Source organism: Coptis chinensis, chromosome 4, assembly GCF_015680905.1.
Source record: "Coptis chinensis isolate HL-2020 chromosome 4, ASM1568090v1, whole genome shotgun sequence".
In the NCBI taxonomy this organism is placed as follows: Eukaryota; Viridiplantae; Streptophyta; class Magnoliopsida; order Ranunculales; family Ranunculaceae; genus Coptis; species Coptis chinensis.
In genome coordinates, this window is record NC_141459.1 from 9,045,002 (window position 1) to 9,059,345 (window position 14,344).

Consider the following 14,344-nt stretch of genomic DNA (forward strand, 5'->3'; position numbering starts at 1 on the left):
ATGCTGACCCGATTTGCATGTTTGCTTATTGGGTGTGTTCATTAAATGAACATAGTTGATAAGTCTTGACAGGTTTAGTGTTGAAGAAGGTAGGTTGCTGCTTGTGGTTTGCGTTAGCGTCGTATTTCAAGATAGGTTTTTGTTTTCCCTGGAGGTGAAATAAATTTTCAGTTGAGACAATGTTATTTGTATTTTCATTTGTAATTTTAAATAAAGAGTTATTGAAAAGAGATTTGTAACCTAATCTTATTTGTGAATTTTTGTAATGAAGAGGACTTTTGTTTAATTTAAAAGTTTTATTGGTTTTTAATTATCCACATATTTAAACTGTTTATGGGTTTTTGGAAGTTGAGAGTGCATCACACCTCGAAAATCGAAGAGTCGGGAACAAATATTGTTTTTTCGAATTCTATCGAAATTCGAGGTGTGACAGTTAACATCTGTGAAATCCACACAGATCCTAACCTTGTCATTCTTCTTCGGGACGACAATAATATTTGCCACTCATTCTGAGTTATTGATTTCTTTGATGATTCTACATTCCAACATCTTTTTTATCTCATTTTGCACCACATTTGCGTATATCGGCCGAACCTTCCTATGCTTCTGATGCACAGGAACTGCTCTTTCTTGCATATTCAACTTATGAGAACATATAAGAGGGTCAATACCCGGAAGGTCTGCCATCGACCAAGCAAATATATCTTTATTTTTCTTTAAGAAATCTACTAGATCTTGTCTTACCCTTGCACTCATCTCTGTTCCGATAAAGGTGAAACAATTTTCATCCCTTTGACTGATATTAACTTTTTGTACATCCTCCATTGTTTTGCTAGGAACTACTTCCATCTCTGTCTTTAGCTCTGACGTAAATCTAAAATCCTGCTCATGCTTCCTGGTGTCGGATTTTAGAGATAAATCATCTGCTAATTGCTATTTGGTATCTCCCAAGACTCCCCTAGTATCTATTTTCTTTTCTTTCATCATCCCTTTACAGTGACGAAATTGCATTTCTCAGATTCTGACTGATCACCTCGTATCTCATGTGGTTCATAAGCAGTCGGAAATCTAATGACCTGATAAAAAGTACTGGGAACTGCTTTCATAGCATGTATCCATTTTCTTCCTAATATAGTATTATGATCCGAATGATGCTTGATGACTATGTACTTAGTCATTATTAATTGTGGGCCTGCCCTTACTGGCAACTTTATTTCTCCAGCTGGTCTAGTTGAAGTCCCATTGAAACCATACAAATTAAACTGTGGCTCCTTCAAATGTGACTCGTCAAATCCGATCCCTATATATGCTTTCCAAAACAGAATATTGACCGAACTTCCACAATCCACCAATATTTTCTACACATCATAGCCAGATATCCTTAATGTAATTAACAATGCATTATCATGAGGTAACATGACCTTTGACAAATCATCAGGTACAAACATAATAGTTCCAGGTATACTCGCCGCTACTAGTGATGGATTCACTGGTATCGGCTCTATGTTCACCTCTAGCACTTCCTTCACTGTTGATATTTTTCTAATCTTATCCCGTATAATCTTCTTCTGTGGGATAACTCCTTTGTAAATTATGTTGATCACTCCCAAAGGCTTATCATTCACCATCGTTGTTACTTCAGGCTGAGCATCTGCCTTGAATTCTCGAAGCTTCCCACCTAGCTCGCATTAATTAGTCTATTTCTCTGAGTAACTGTAAACACTTATTTCATGATTTTTGACCTTATGGAAATTACAGAAAGGTTTATCTACTATTTCCCTAAGCTTGTGAACCGGATGTTGGAAATAAAGTTCTTTCCCCACCCTCCTTAAGATATCTTCTACTGTTGTATTAATGGCAATGTAATTGCTCGGATCTAACTCTTCTTTCAGCGACCTTTCAAATCTCTTTTTCTGCGATGGTTGGTATTCCACCTTTGCACTTCCTTTTATCAGACTTATTGTAGTTCTCATCTTTAGCCGACTTATTTGATTCGATACCTGTAATACTGACTGATTTGATGTCGCCATAATTCCCTCTTCAACTTGCACATCTTTTTCAGTCTTATTTACAACTCTCTCAAAGTTTTGATCTCCTTCCGAAGTATATACTTGTGCATGTCAGAACTTGGAATAAGTCCTGTCTGAAATGCCAATACTGTCGTCATTTCCGACTGATCTAAATGCTCTACTAGTTGTGCCTCTGCCTTGAACTGAGATAATAACTTTTTTAAAGATTCCTTCTTTCCTTGCTTAAGTTGGAACAAGATTGACACCTGCTTCGATTTTACTCGCTGATGACCATAATTTGACAAAAACTTCTCTTCAATCTCTCGATAACATGATATCGACCCTTTCGGTAGAGAACAAAACCACTTCAACGCTTTCCCCTTCATGCTTGCAGAAAAAGATTTACATAACAATGAATCCAGGTAAGCTGTACTTTTGTATATCGAAAATTGATGGCGATATCCAAATAGATGGCCCATCGGATCTGATGTGCGCCATCATATTGGATGAACTTCGGAAGTTTGAACTTTGGTGGAATGGGCATCATCTCAACACTATGATGTATCGGATTTCTACTGACATCGTCCGCTAGTTTCCTTATCGAAGCCAAAGTCTTTTCTAGAAGCTGGTTTTGTATCATCTCCTGTATCATCTCTTTAGTGATGGGTTGTGGTATCGGCATTTCCAGTATCGGCGAAGCTTCTGTAGTTCTTTCATATTTTTCCAATGCTTTCTCCACAAAATGACTGCCTGATTTAGAACTACATTCCTCTTCCTCCTCTCCCTGGACATCCTTTACCACCACACTCGGACTCCCCTTTTTCATCTCTTGGTTCTCCTTCAGTAATATGCGTTTCGCTTTTCCACTTCCGTTAACCTTTTCAGAATTGCCTGAATTGAAATATTACCTTCCATGTTCTCCACTTGATATCGCCTACTCCCAAAAGCCCTTGTATTTCTTGTTTGCGACTGATTATCGTTATCCACTTGTTTGCTGTTTGTTTTCTTCCTTGGAGCCATTATGATTCAAAGCTCACTATCCACTCACCTTTCTTTACTCTTCTATTCTTCAAACTAAAAACAAAACTATGGATTCTATATCGAAGAAGAAGAAAACCTTAAATTTCCTTGTTCTCGATGCACAGACGGTGCCAATGTGATGTCTAAGAATACTTTCTTTCTTCTGCTCTAAGATCACATAATAGAATGAATGAAAGGAACAGAATCAGAGAAGAAAGTGAATTGAATATTTGTTTTATTATATCAGGGCGATAATAGTTTACAATTTCTCTATTTGTTTCTCTCTATTTCTCTCTCCTTTTTACAATGATTTTTGGATAATGAATGAATCAATTTTCTGATCTCTTCTAGTCTTTATATAGTGTCATGATTTGGCTTTGACCTAGTCAATCTTTGACATGTGTCCCTTGTCTTTCTCCTCCTCTTTCCCGTTCAATATCTGCAAATGTTTAAACATAATTTCGAAATATACCGAAACATTGACCCTTATGTCAATGTTTCAAGTTTTGAAATGTCAGATATAATACATTTATGCCCACTACAACATCAACATAGTGTATGAGGTATATATGTTCACCTATTTGAGTACGAACAATAACCAAGTTTCTCTGCTTTATAAACATAATACATAGGGATGAAAATGATATATATATATATATATATATATATATATATATATATATATATATATATATATATATATATATATATATATATAGAAAAAACGATGATGATATAAAAAAATAATAACCTTTATTGCAAAGTGGGCGAAATGCTCATATGTGATTTCAGGAGGCCACGTCAGCAAAATTTTTAAGTAGGTACCCAAAGTTAATTAAAAGTCAGGACAATATTTTGATTATTTACAAGTCAGTCCTTACTAAAAATTATACCAGACGTTGGATTGGTTATATGTTTTTGAGATCCATAAAAAAATTATGAGAAAACAATTAGAAGCCAATCAAAATTATGATTCGTGATATACCTACGGAACATTAAAACACAAAATATGATTAAACAACCCACTAGGCCTTCTCTCTACACTATATGATAGCCGGGTTTGTAGGAACCACACTTCTCAACCGAGCGATTGTATTTCTAATCTCTCAATTTTAAGATTTTAGAACCAACGTTTATTTAAATTACATCTCTCCTATTTATTAATTACAATTGGCTCCCTAATCTCTATTAAAATTTAACTACCTCCTTCTTCAATAATTTTAGGATAGTCTTCTTAATTTAAAAGCTAAAATTTATGTATAGGAATTGTATATCTTCCCTATTTTTAGAAAATTGTTTCTCTTTTCTTAGTAAGAGATTCACAAAAAATTGTTTCTCTTTAGTTTTTTTAACAATTTTCATTTTAGTTTTTTACAACTTGGTGAACTGATGCGTAGCACAGGACACATGCTAGTAAACTACGAATCCTCAAAAAATGAAAAAAAACCCCGACGCCTCAAACTACAAATCCTCAAAAAACGAAAAACCTTCAGCTGAAAATATGTTTGGATAATGGGTACTCAAGCAAACGAGGCATTTCCTGAAGCATGGCATTCTGATGCTGCGGCTGTTAGTAGTGATGGTGTGTCGAATATCAGATCGAACGTTTATCTGTCCCCTAAACTCTGGTATGTTCGGGCTAATGTGATTGAAGCTCAGGATTTGGTACCCACTGATAAGGGAAGGTATCCAGAAGTTTATGTTAAAGCTATACTTAGAAATCAGGCATTGAGAATGAGAATTTCTCAGAGCAGGATCATAAATCCCATCTGGAATGAGGACTTGATGTTTGTAGCTGCAGAGCCGTTTGAGGAGCACTTGGTTTTGAGTGTGGAAGATAGAGTCGGACCTAACAAGGATGAAGTTTTAGGGAAGTGTGTGATTCCTTTGCAAAATTTGCATAGAAGACTGGATCACAAGGCCGTGATTAGCAGGTGGTTTAACCTAGAGAAGCATGTGATTATAGATGGGGAGAAGAGAAAAGATACTAAATTTGCCAGTAGGATACATTTGAGAATCTATTTGGATGGTGGCTATCACGTTCTCAATGAATCAACACACTGTAGCAGCGATCTAAGGCCAACTGCAAAGCAGTTGCGGAAGTCAAGCATTGGGGTTTTGGAATTGGGAGTTTTTAATGCTCAAGGGTTGATGCCGATGAAGACGAAAGATGGACGTGGGACCACATATGCCTATGTTGTTGCCAAATATGGGCAGAAATAGGTCCGGACAAGGACAATCATAGATAGCTTCGCACCAAAATGGAATGAGCAATACACTTGGGAGGTTTATGATCCATGTACTGTCATTACCATTGGGGTGTTTGATAATTGTCATCTATATGGAGCCGATAAAATTGGGGGCTCAAAGGATTCAAGGATTGGAAAGGTGAGAATTCGGCTTTCTACACTTGAAACGAATCGAGTTTATACTCACTCATATCCTCTTCTGGTGTTACATTCTTCTGGGGTGAAAACGATGGGTGAAGTGGTGGTTGTTAAATTGAATACCTTGACATCCATGAGAGCCATTGAGATAGCCTATCAAACATTTACAGAGATAGTCGGACTTTATGCTTGATGCTGTGCAGTAGCTAGATGTTGTTTCCACACAGAATCTTCTTGCCATCTCCACAGTGCCCTCCTCCCTTCATACCCCCCATTCAAGCTTCATTGCATCTGATGGTTTGAAAACGTAACTTCCCTTTTCGACTACAAAAGCATAACTACAAGTAGTTGTTTCATTATTCTGGTCCAAGTTGTAAGTGTAAATTTGAAGTGATCTTTTTGCATGAGGAACAATAAGCTCACAACAACCTTTTCCTGTACAAGAACCACTTTCACTGCCTGTTGTATAATTTGTGCTGCAATGATAGCCATTTGTAGCATGAGTGTCCGTAATACTTCCAAGGGCATTGCAACTAGCAACTACCAAATTTTGTTTGAGCTCCTCGAGAACATGTAAGGGGTCTTTGGAAACAAAGTTATTTTATGTACTGTCGTCTATGAGAGCGATCTTCACCAATTGAGTTGGAACACTTGGTGTATATGAATGAGTAGAGTTGATGTGTACTTCTCCTTGCAGGATCTCTATGAGTTGCAGATTTAATTGTGTCAAGAAGGGAATGATTTGATTGCAAGAAATTTCAAATCCTGGTGAGAAACACCCCTCTCACATCCCAAATGGATAACTGATTTCTACCGCGCCACATCTACCAGCACAACTAGCAAAGGGAGAAATGAGCTTGCTTGCTACATATATAAAAGATAAACTTGCTGCTGCTATTAGTTTAAGTAACTAGTGTTGAGGCTAGATGATAAAAGTCATAGAGGCATCAATGGCTGAATTGCTGAATGGCCTTATTCTTTGATCTCTAGCTCTTATGTTTTTGTAACATGGGTTATTTCATATTTTCAACAGTTTGTAACGATTATCACAAGAATGAGTTATTGGAATCTCAGTAACCAAATATGGAATGTATTTGGCACATGTAACCTCCAAAAACTGATTGCAGTATGTCCAAAAAGAAACTAAGATTGAACTCAATGTATGGTTTGCGAATTGATTTATGTCTCTCGCTAATACGATATGCATCACATAGTTTGCCCTCTTCTTCTCAATCTTCGTTGGAGTCATTAATTCGTTTTCAAATTGTGTTGATTTAGAAATCCAAGCTAGGTGCATTATTTTCTTAATTATATGTGGGGCATTTAAAATGCTTAGTTATGTATGTTCAATGTGATAAGGATGCTCAAATTGGACTTTGCTGTCAATTAGCTTTGTACTAGTCACAGTTCTTTCCATCTTGATAGACACCTTGCTACTTTGACTGTGGAGTACATGATCAGATTTCATATATACATGTTGAAAGAATCAAATGATGTTGTTGAGTTATTCACAAATATTTCTTTTTTGTTTTTATTATTATCTTAATTGTATTTTAGTGAGGAACCATGTCATATAAGGCTATCAATTATATGAAAATCCATGTTCATGTTGCCTTGCATCTTTTTGTGTCGAGAATGAAGAATTAGGTATTAATGAAGTGAGACAGATATTAACAAATAGAATATGGGATGTGCCTTTGTGGGGAAGAAAATATTGTTTGCAACTAGGCTTGACTGAAGATATATATTGTAACCAAGTTGAGGGGGAAGTTCAGCTCTACATCTCTCCTATGGTTAAATTAGCAATAGAGACATTGCTTTGGCATTGTTTAGTGTGGAACATACACCAAACACATAGTACTAATGTGTGGAAACTTGCTTATAAATGTGCATCTACTGATAAAAAAACAAGAGAACAAGGCAAGAAACTGGCGCTAAAGCGTTCCATGTTGCAACAGAAGCAAGGGTCACTAGAGCATTTATATCAGAGAAGAGGAGGAAGCAGACTCCCTTAGCAGCCTAATGTTGTTACCAACAACTTTTCATTCCAAAATAGTAGTTGTAGTACATATAGAGACCAGTTTTTTACTAGCCATCTTTAGAACCAAATAGTAGGATTTCCACAATGTATTTGCCTAACTTTTAGTTTATTTGTTTTTAGTTAGTTACTCAATACTGTTTGAATGTTCCGTGGAGTATAATTGTCCATTTCAAATGTCTATACATCTTTGTCAATAGTTTTATTGTTATCCCTTTCTAAGTTTGTTATATAATATAAGAGTTATTGATAAAACAGGCTTCCCCATAAAACATACAAATAATAAACAGGTTTTTTCAATATTAAATAAACAATCCCCGCCAAAGGGGGGGGGGGTAAAAAAGCGAGCCAATTTATTTTGTCTTTAAGGGTTACTAAAATTGAAATCGTGGGTTCTTAGCTTACTTAATGCTGAAATTTGTCCTAGTTGTTGCACTCGCGTAATCCTAATTTCATTTGTGTAGTATCGTTGCATGATGCCAAGTCATTTGCTGCTGCTTTAGTACTACAATTATAAATGTATAGATATCCTAGTGTTTTGATTAGGATCTGTTCTGCCTTGGGCTGTGATTTCATTAGATTGTCCCATATTTGGTAATGCAGTTGTTGTTCTACATATTGCAATTTTGTAGAACAATAGCTGCCCATTCACATATCTAAAGCGAATACATTAAAGTTGACCTTGCTATGTGCCAAAGTAGAATTTCATTTTTCCCACATGATGACTACATCCGAAACATGTTCAAACTTCAAACACGGATAGATTCGGATGCGGATATGCCTACATCCGAATCCGAAATTTATCACTCACATCCGAATCCGAATTTGTATCCGACGGATGTATAAAATAATATCCAAATCCGATATTCGATATCTGATTCGGATATCGGATAATATCCGATCCGATCACTAAATATGGGCTTTCATGATCTTATGATGGGCTTTCGTGATTTCATGGACCTTATCACTGGTAAAGTCCAAATCATGTTCTAATGAACATGAAACTGTCTAAATTAACTGAGGCAGTACCTCATTCATCAAAATCAACCAGTTAAACAAACCACCTGTTAAAAGTGTCTAAATTGACATTAACATAGCAGTTCATTAGTTCATGCTTCATTCACAAAATCAACCTGTTAAACAAACTTCAACAGTTCAACCTCTTATTTAAGAAAATACTTCTAACTTAAGAAAATACACTCATAACCTATTACAAACTAGAGATCATCTCTATTACATAAACATAGAAATTTGGCCCTGCCCATACAACACTTTTCACATCCAAAATGGTTCCAATCCACCTAGGTGAAGGAGCTCACACTACCACTAGGTGAAGGAGCTGATGCAGCACTGCTTGGGGTTGGGGTAGCCATTTCCACCTACATAATACAATAAATAAAGTCAATATTAAGTACAATAATAAGTGGCTATTGAAGTTTGAACATGTTTGAAGTTTTCAGTAGACAAGCAAGTAATTACCAAAAAAAGAGTAGACAAGCAAGTGACTCGGGTAAAAAAAAGCCTGAAGCAAAAGTATACACTGCTGTAAGTCTTTTCTTTTATTTTTTTGCCTTCTCAACACTTACATTGGCTGGGAGGACTTAGAGTTGTACTGTTATATATGAACTACAGCAGGGTGGAGTTTCTCAAGTTCTTAAAAAGTAGATACAAAACAATCCAAGTGTCTCCTCTGGTTCGTCTATTGGAGGTATTTTTCAACACCATTTTAACAACTAGTTCCATCCTTGTAACCTTCAACACTAAATGTCTAAACCCAAATGAATAACAATTTCAACACTAAAATTTGATTATTATGTTGTCAGGACCTCGGGTATTGACTCGAGACATAATTATAGTGCAGAGGATGAACTTCAAATCCATCACAGACTGTTGCAACATACTTGTTAGTTGCTCCTCTAGGCCTCTTGCATTTTCCATTTTCTTCGAAGTTTACATATGAAAATGTAGTTGGTCTGTTGGTATTGACTTGTGAATTGTGAGGCCTTCGAAGATGGGCAACAGCAGAGTGCTTAATCTCTCTAGTCACTCAATTTTGTAACAAAAACTGTCCCACAAGACTTTGACACTAAAGAATTGATAAAAAATTCATACCTAACAAAAACACCTGACAAAAATTACCAACAATAGGCAACACAGTCTCCTACAAGTGGCTACCGACACTCAACTAATTGTATGTTATTTTATTCTAATAGTACAGAATTAATTTGTATAGCAGGAAGAGTTCAATATGAATACAGCTTGAAACAAACTAAGTGAATACAGCGTAATCACTTCAACACTAAACGTCTAAAGTTTAAACCCAAATGAATAACAATTTCAAGTTATAACATAAATGGTAACAGTTTAGAATATGATGACTGACCACGGTTGGGTTTTCGGATCTGCTCTTTCTTCTGCTGCTGAGCAATTGCTAAGCTCCAATTTAATTTGCTAGCGTAGATGTAACACCCGTATTTAAAATACATGTTTATTTATTTATTAATTAATTTATTTATTTTTTAAAATTTCGCTGAATTGGATTTGAGATATGTGGGCCTAATTTATGGGCCCGAGTCTGTGTTGGGCTTAGGTTTCAAACTTGAGTATATATACATATTTTTCCAGAGAATAGGGTTTTTGGTTTTAAATAAAATAAAAATGGAGGCGGCTCGCTTGCTAGGGAGTTGGAGCCAACGGTTTGGACTACGAGGGATTCGTGGTGCTTTTTAACACAGGTGAGTAGTTTTTTTTGTTATTTCATTGAACCTACAGTTGTTTTACGTGTATACAGAGATATTTATGTCTATTCAAGGTTCCGTTTGATTTATGCTTATTCTCCTGTTTTATTCGGCGTCCTGTCTATCGTGTTGTTAAAACTTTGTTGAAATCTGTCGTGTTGTTAAAACTTGAAACTCGGAAATCGACGTTGAACTGTCGAACTTTATTTGGGCCCGTTAATGGCGGCTAAAGCCCCTGTACATTATGGATTGAACTTGTTGTGTATATAGTTTTGATGTTTGGTTGTTGAGTTTTGTTGGGGCTGTAGAGTTTGAAAATGGTGGTTGAACTATCAGGGGTATGGAAAAGTGGTGTTGTTGTTGACTTGGGTTTAGGGAATGAAAATTGGATTGGGTAGTGGAATGGGTGTTGGCGAAGCTTTGAAGGGGCGCTAATGGCGTCGCCCAGCCAAAGGAATGAAATCCTATTGATTTGTTTGAACTCTTTAGTTGTGATGTTGGTTATTGGTTGGTTATTGGTGATTGTGGGTTGATGTTTGGGGGATGTAGGGTGCTTTCGAAGCTCGTTGAAGCCATTAATGGAGGTCGAAAATTCTAGATCTAGTTTTGATGAAGTATATGAATTGAATGATTTGAGGTTTTCAGTTTTCTTAAAGTTGTAGGGGTTTTTATGGGGATTAAAATCGGTTGGTTGAAATGGGTGAACGAGTGGAAGTTGACGGTGGTTGATCTGGTGGTGGGAGCTGATGGAGAAGGTGACACTGTTGGTCGGTTTGGGCTTGGGCTTGGGCCAAAGCCAATGGGTTTTGTTTTGCTGGGCCTTAGTTGGTTTTTCTTTGGGCCCGATTTTAAGTTGTTTAGTTGGGCCAGTTTTATTTTACTTCTTTTGGGCCCGATCACTGAATTGTTTGGGGCCAGTTTCTAATTTTTATTTGGGGCAGCCCATAGGACTTAATAGAGATCCAAATGGGTCTTTCAACATTTAGATTTTTGGGTTCTAAGATTTGGGTTTGGGCTTGGCTAGTTGGGTTCGAACCATTACCTTAGTCATGAGCCCAAGAGCCATGCACCTTGACCTTAGCCATGAACCAGGGCTATGACCCTGAACCTGTTGAACATGGAAACGACAGTTTGACTTTGACATTGACCGTTGACCGTTAACCATTGACCGTTGACTGTGGAATGTTGATTTTTTTGATTTTTCACATATTTAAGAATATGGACAAATGTAGTAATAAAATATTGTTGAAAATTGTATAACTTTATTTGTCATTATCTAATTAAGATTTGACGTGAGTAGTGTGTAAAGAATATAAATATTGGCATGTAACAAGAGGGGAATCCTTATAAGACTTAGATATATACGTTTTTATGACGATTAAATTGTATACGGACTTAGATTCATGGACTTTAGTAGTGGGCTTTGATGGTGTATTGAGTTCACATAAATATATGGAACGAATACATTACATGATTGATTGCTATTATAAGTTGCTACTTAAATGAATTGTATTATTTATGAAGGCTTGAGATATTCCATAGGGTGTAGTGCAATATATGATTGGCACGTGAAATAATAAGTTTTGAGATTTGATATAGAGATACTTGGATAGCGTGCAATGAATAGTATTGGCACGTGATAATATAGATTGTATTATAACAAGAGACGTTGAGCTTTAGTGCAATTAAGTATACTGGCATGAGATAGAACAAGTATTATTATTGAGATATTTCCAAATATGGTGGCTTAGTGCAATAATTTATTTAGCATGTGATAAAGTGAAATGGTTATGAGATACTAAGGTATGACACTTGAATAAATTACGTAACAAAAATTCTAGAACCTAGCTACCACAACTCATGTGATTTGGCCCTAGTAATGAGCGTATGTGATATGATTGGCCCTTCGGGTATTTCAGTGAATCTGAATGGCCCTTCTGGCGTAAGTAATGTGATTGGCCCTTCTGGCGTTTCAGTGAAGCTGAATGGCCCTTCTGGCGTAGCCGAATGGTGGCTTGATTATTCCGTTCGCAAAATTTAGAACGAGACGCGCGATATTTTATCCCGAATAGTGGCAGTACTTACATAATGGCTTTCGTGTGAGGGGTTACGGTGTCGCGCATCCATTTCATGGTAGCTACGCACGGAGTGGTTCATTATGTGAGGGGAGGCATGTGGATGTACATGTTCGGCGTTGGGAAGCGATTGTGGTAGCTAGGAAAACTAGGTAAGACATAGATACGACGTGATTTTAGGGACACGCAAAGAAAGCCTTAATTAATATAATTATGGTAATATGTTGGTTAATGATATATCTTTAGATAGATGATTGTATATGGTTTTGCAGAAGGGTGGGTCAAACTAATTACTTGTGCAGAGACGACCCACTCTGTAATTGAGCATGAAATGCAGTAAGTATAGAATATACTTGGCTGGTTATTAGTTTAGTTAGAACCTAAGGCGCCTCATGGAGGAACTAAATGCCTTTTTATTATGTGTATGGTTTGTTGTGTGGTTAGTGGGAGTTAAGGCGCCTCAGTGGAGGAACTACCTGCCTTACTTATTGTAGTTAAGAATGTCGTATTAGTTGTTGGAAGTTAAGGCGCCTCGGTGGAGGAACTAACCGCCTTATGGATTGTGTATGTATATGTATAAGTATATGTTGTATTTTAGAGCTACTCACACCAGCATTTTTATAATGTTGACCCGATTTGCATGTTTGCTTATCGGATGTGTTCATTAAATGAACATAGTTGATAAGTCTTGACAGGTTTAGTGTTGAAGAAGGTTGGTTGCTGCTTGTGGTTTGCATTAGTGTCACATTTCAAGATAGGTTTTGTTTTCCCTTGAGGTGATATAGATTTTCAGTTGAGACAATGTTATTTGTATTTTCATTTGTAATTTTAAATAAAGAGTTATTGAAAAGAGATTTGTAACCTAATCTTATTTGTGAATTTTTGTAATAAAGAGGACTTTTGTTTAAGTTAAAAATTTTATTGGTTTTTAATTATCAACATATTTAAACTGTTTATGGGTTTTTAGAAGTTGAGAGTGCATCACACCTCGAAAATTGAAGAGTCGGGAACAAATATTGTTTTTTCGAATTCTGTCGAAATTCGGGGTGTGACAGTAGATTTGTAGAATATTAGATAGGAGTGGTGTAAATATTTAATGGTGAGTGTATGAACCCCATTCATACCCTCTCACCTTACAAGTCTCCACTCATCAATTTCATCTCGACGACGAGAAATGCTTGTGACTTTCCTGGATCAGCTGAACCCATTGGGTTGCTTACGTACCCCCTTCACGGAGGATCAAGTTGTGCCGTAGTTCTCCCCCATCTTCTCCCTCTTCTCTTTCCTTTCTTCTCTCTTTATCCTAACCTCCTCTTTTTTCTGGTTCGTTGATATCCTATATCCTGTGTTCCCTACTTCTCTATTTGTCGATTCGGTCTGGCGGCAGTTAGGGTTACGCAGACCTGATATGCTGCAGCATGTCCTCTCTTTTCTATTCCGCATCTGGCCCACTTGCCACCAACAACCTTTCATGGCACGAATATGACCACTATAGATGCCCTCTCTCGATCCCATTGATGGTCAGCGGACGATCAATGGGACCGAGAACTAATACATACGATACACTTTGCTCATATTGATATTTTCTCAGCTCGTCCCTTGGCGTTATTTGCCCATACAAGTTTAAGGGAGTGTCCAAACAACGCTTGTTTTGGACAATAGGGTCCACAGATGGCTCCTCCCACCTGCTCCACTCAGATAGCATGAAATATATTCAGATAGCTTACCCCCAGTTTGTTTTTCCACAACCTTGAACTAGGCGGTGTCATCAACAGTGCCTCAGTTTGCTCTCGTGACATCATTACTTGCCCCTGCTCTCCTTCACTGAACTCACTACTATGTCCGCAGTGGGTCTCTTCCCATTGGCCCTCACTCTTCATAATCAATCATCATCTCTACAAAGTGTCTCAATCAATCGGTTCTTGTACATAGAACTCATTAGAATTTCCGCAAAGGGTCTCCTTCCCTTCGCTCTCACTTTTCAAACTCAACATATTTTCCGTGAAGGGTCTCATCCCCTTTGCTCTCACTCTTCCAACTCAACATATTGTCCATGAAGGGTCTCATCCCCTTCGCA

General features: G+C 37.0%; 1 pseudogene across 1 annotated transcript; it reads left to right on the plus strand.

Annotated features, from left to right (window-relative positions):
* The first annotated feature begins 4,449 nt into the window (after nucleotides 1-4,449).
* LOC147501710 (FT-interacting protein 3-like) lies at nucleotides 4,450-6,594 on the plus strand (annotated as a pseudogene). The gene is made up of 2 exons (XR_015221437.1): nucleotides 4,450-5,989; nucleotides 6,114-6,594. The product of XR_015221437.1 is annotated as an FT-interacting protein 3-like (transcript).
* The last annotated feature ends 7,750 nt before the right edge of the window (nucleotides 6,595-14,344 follow it).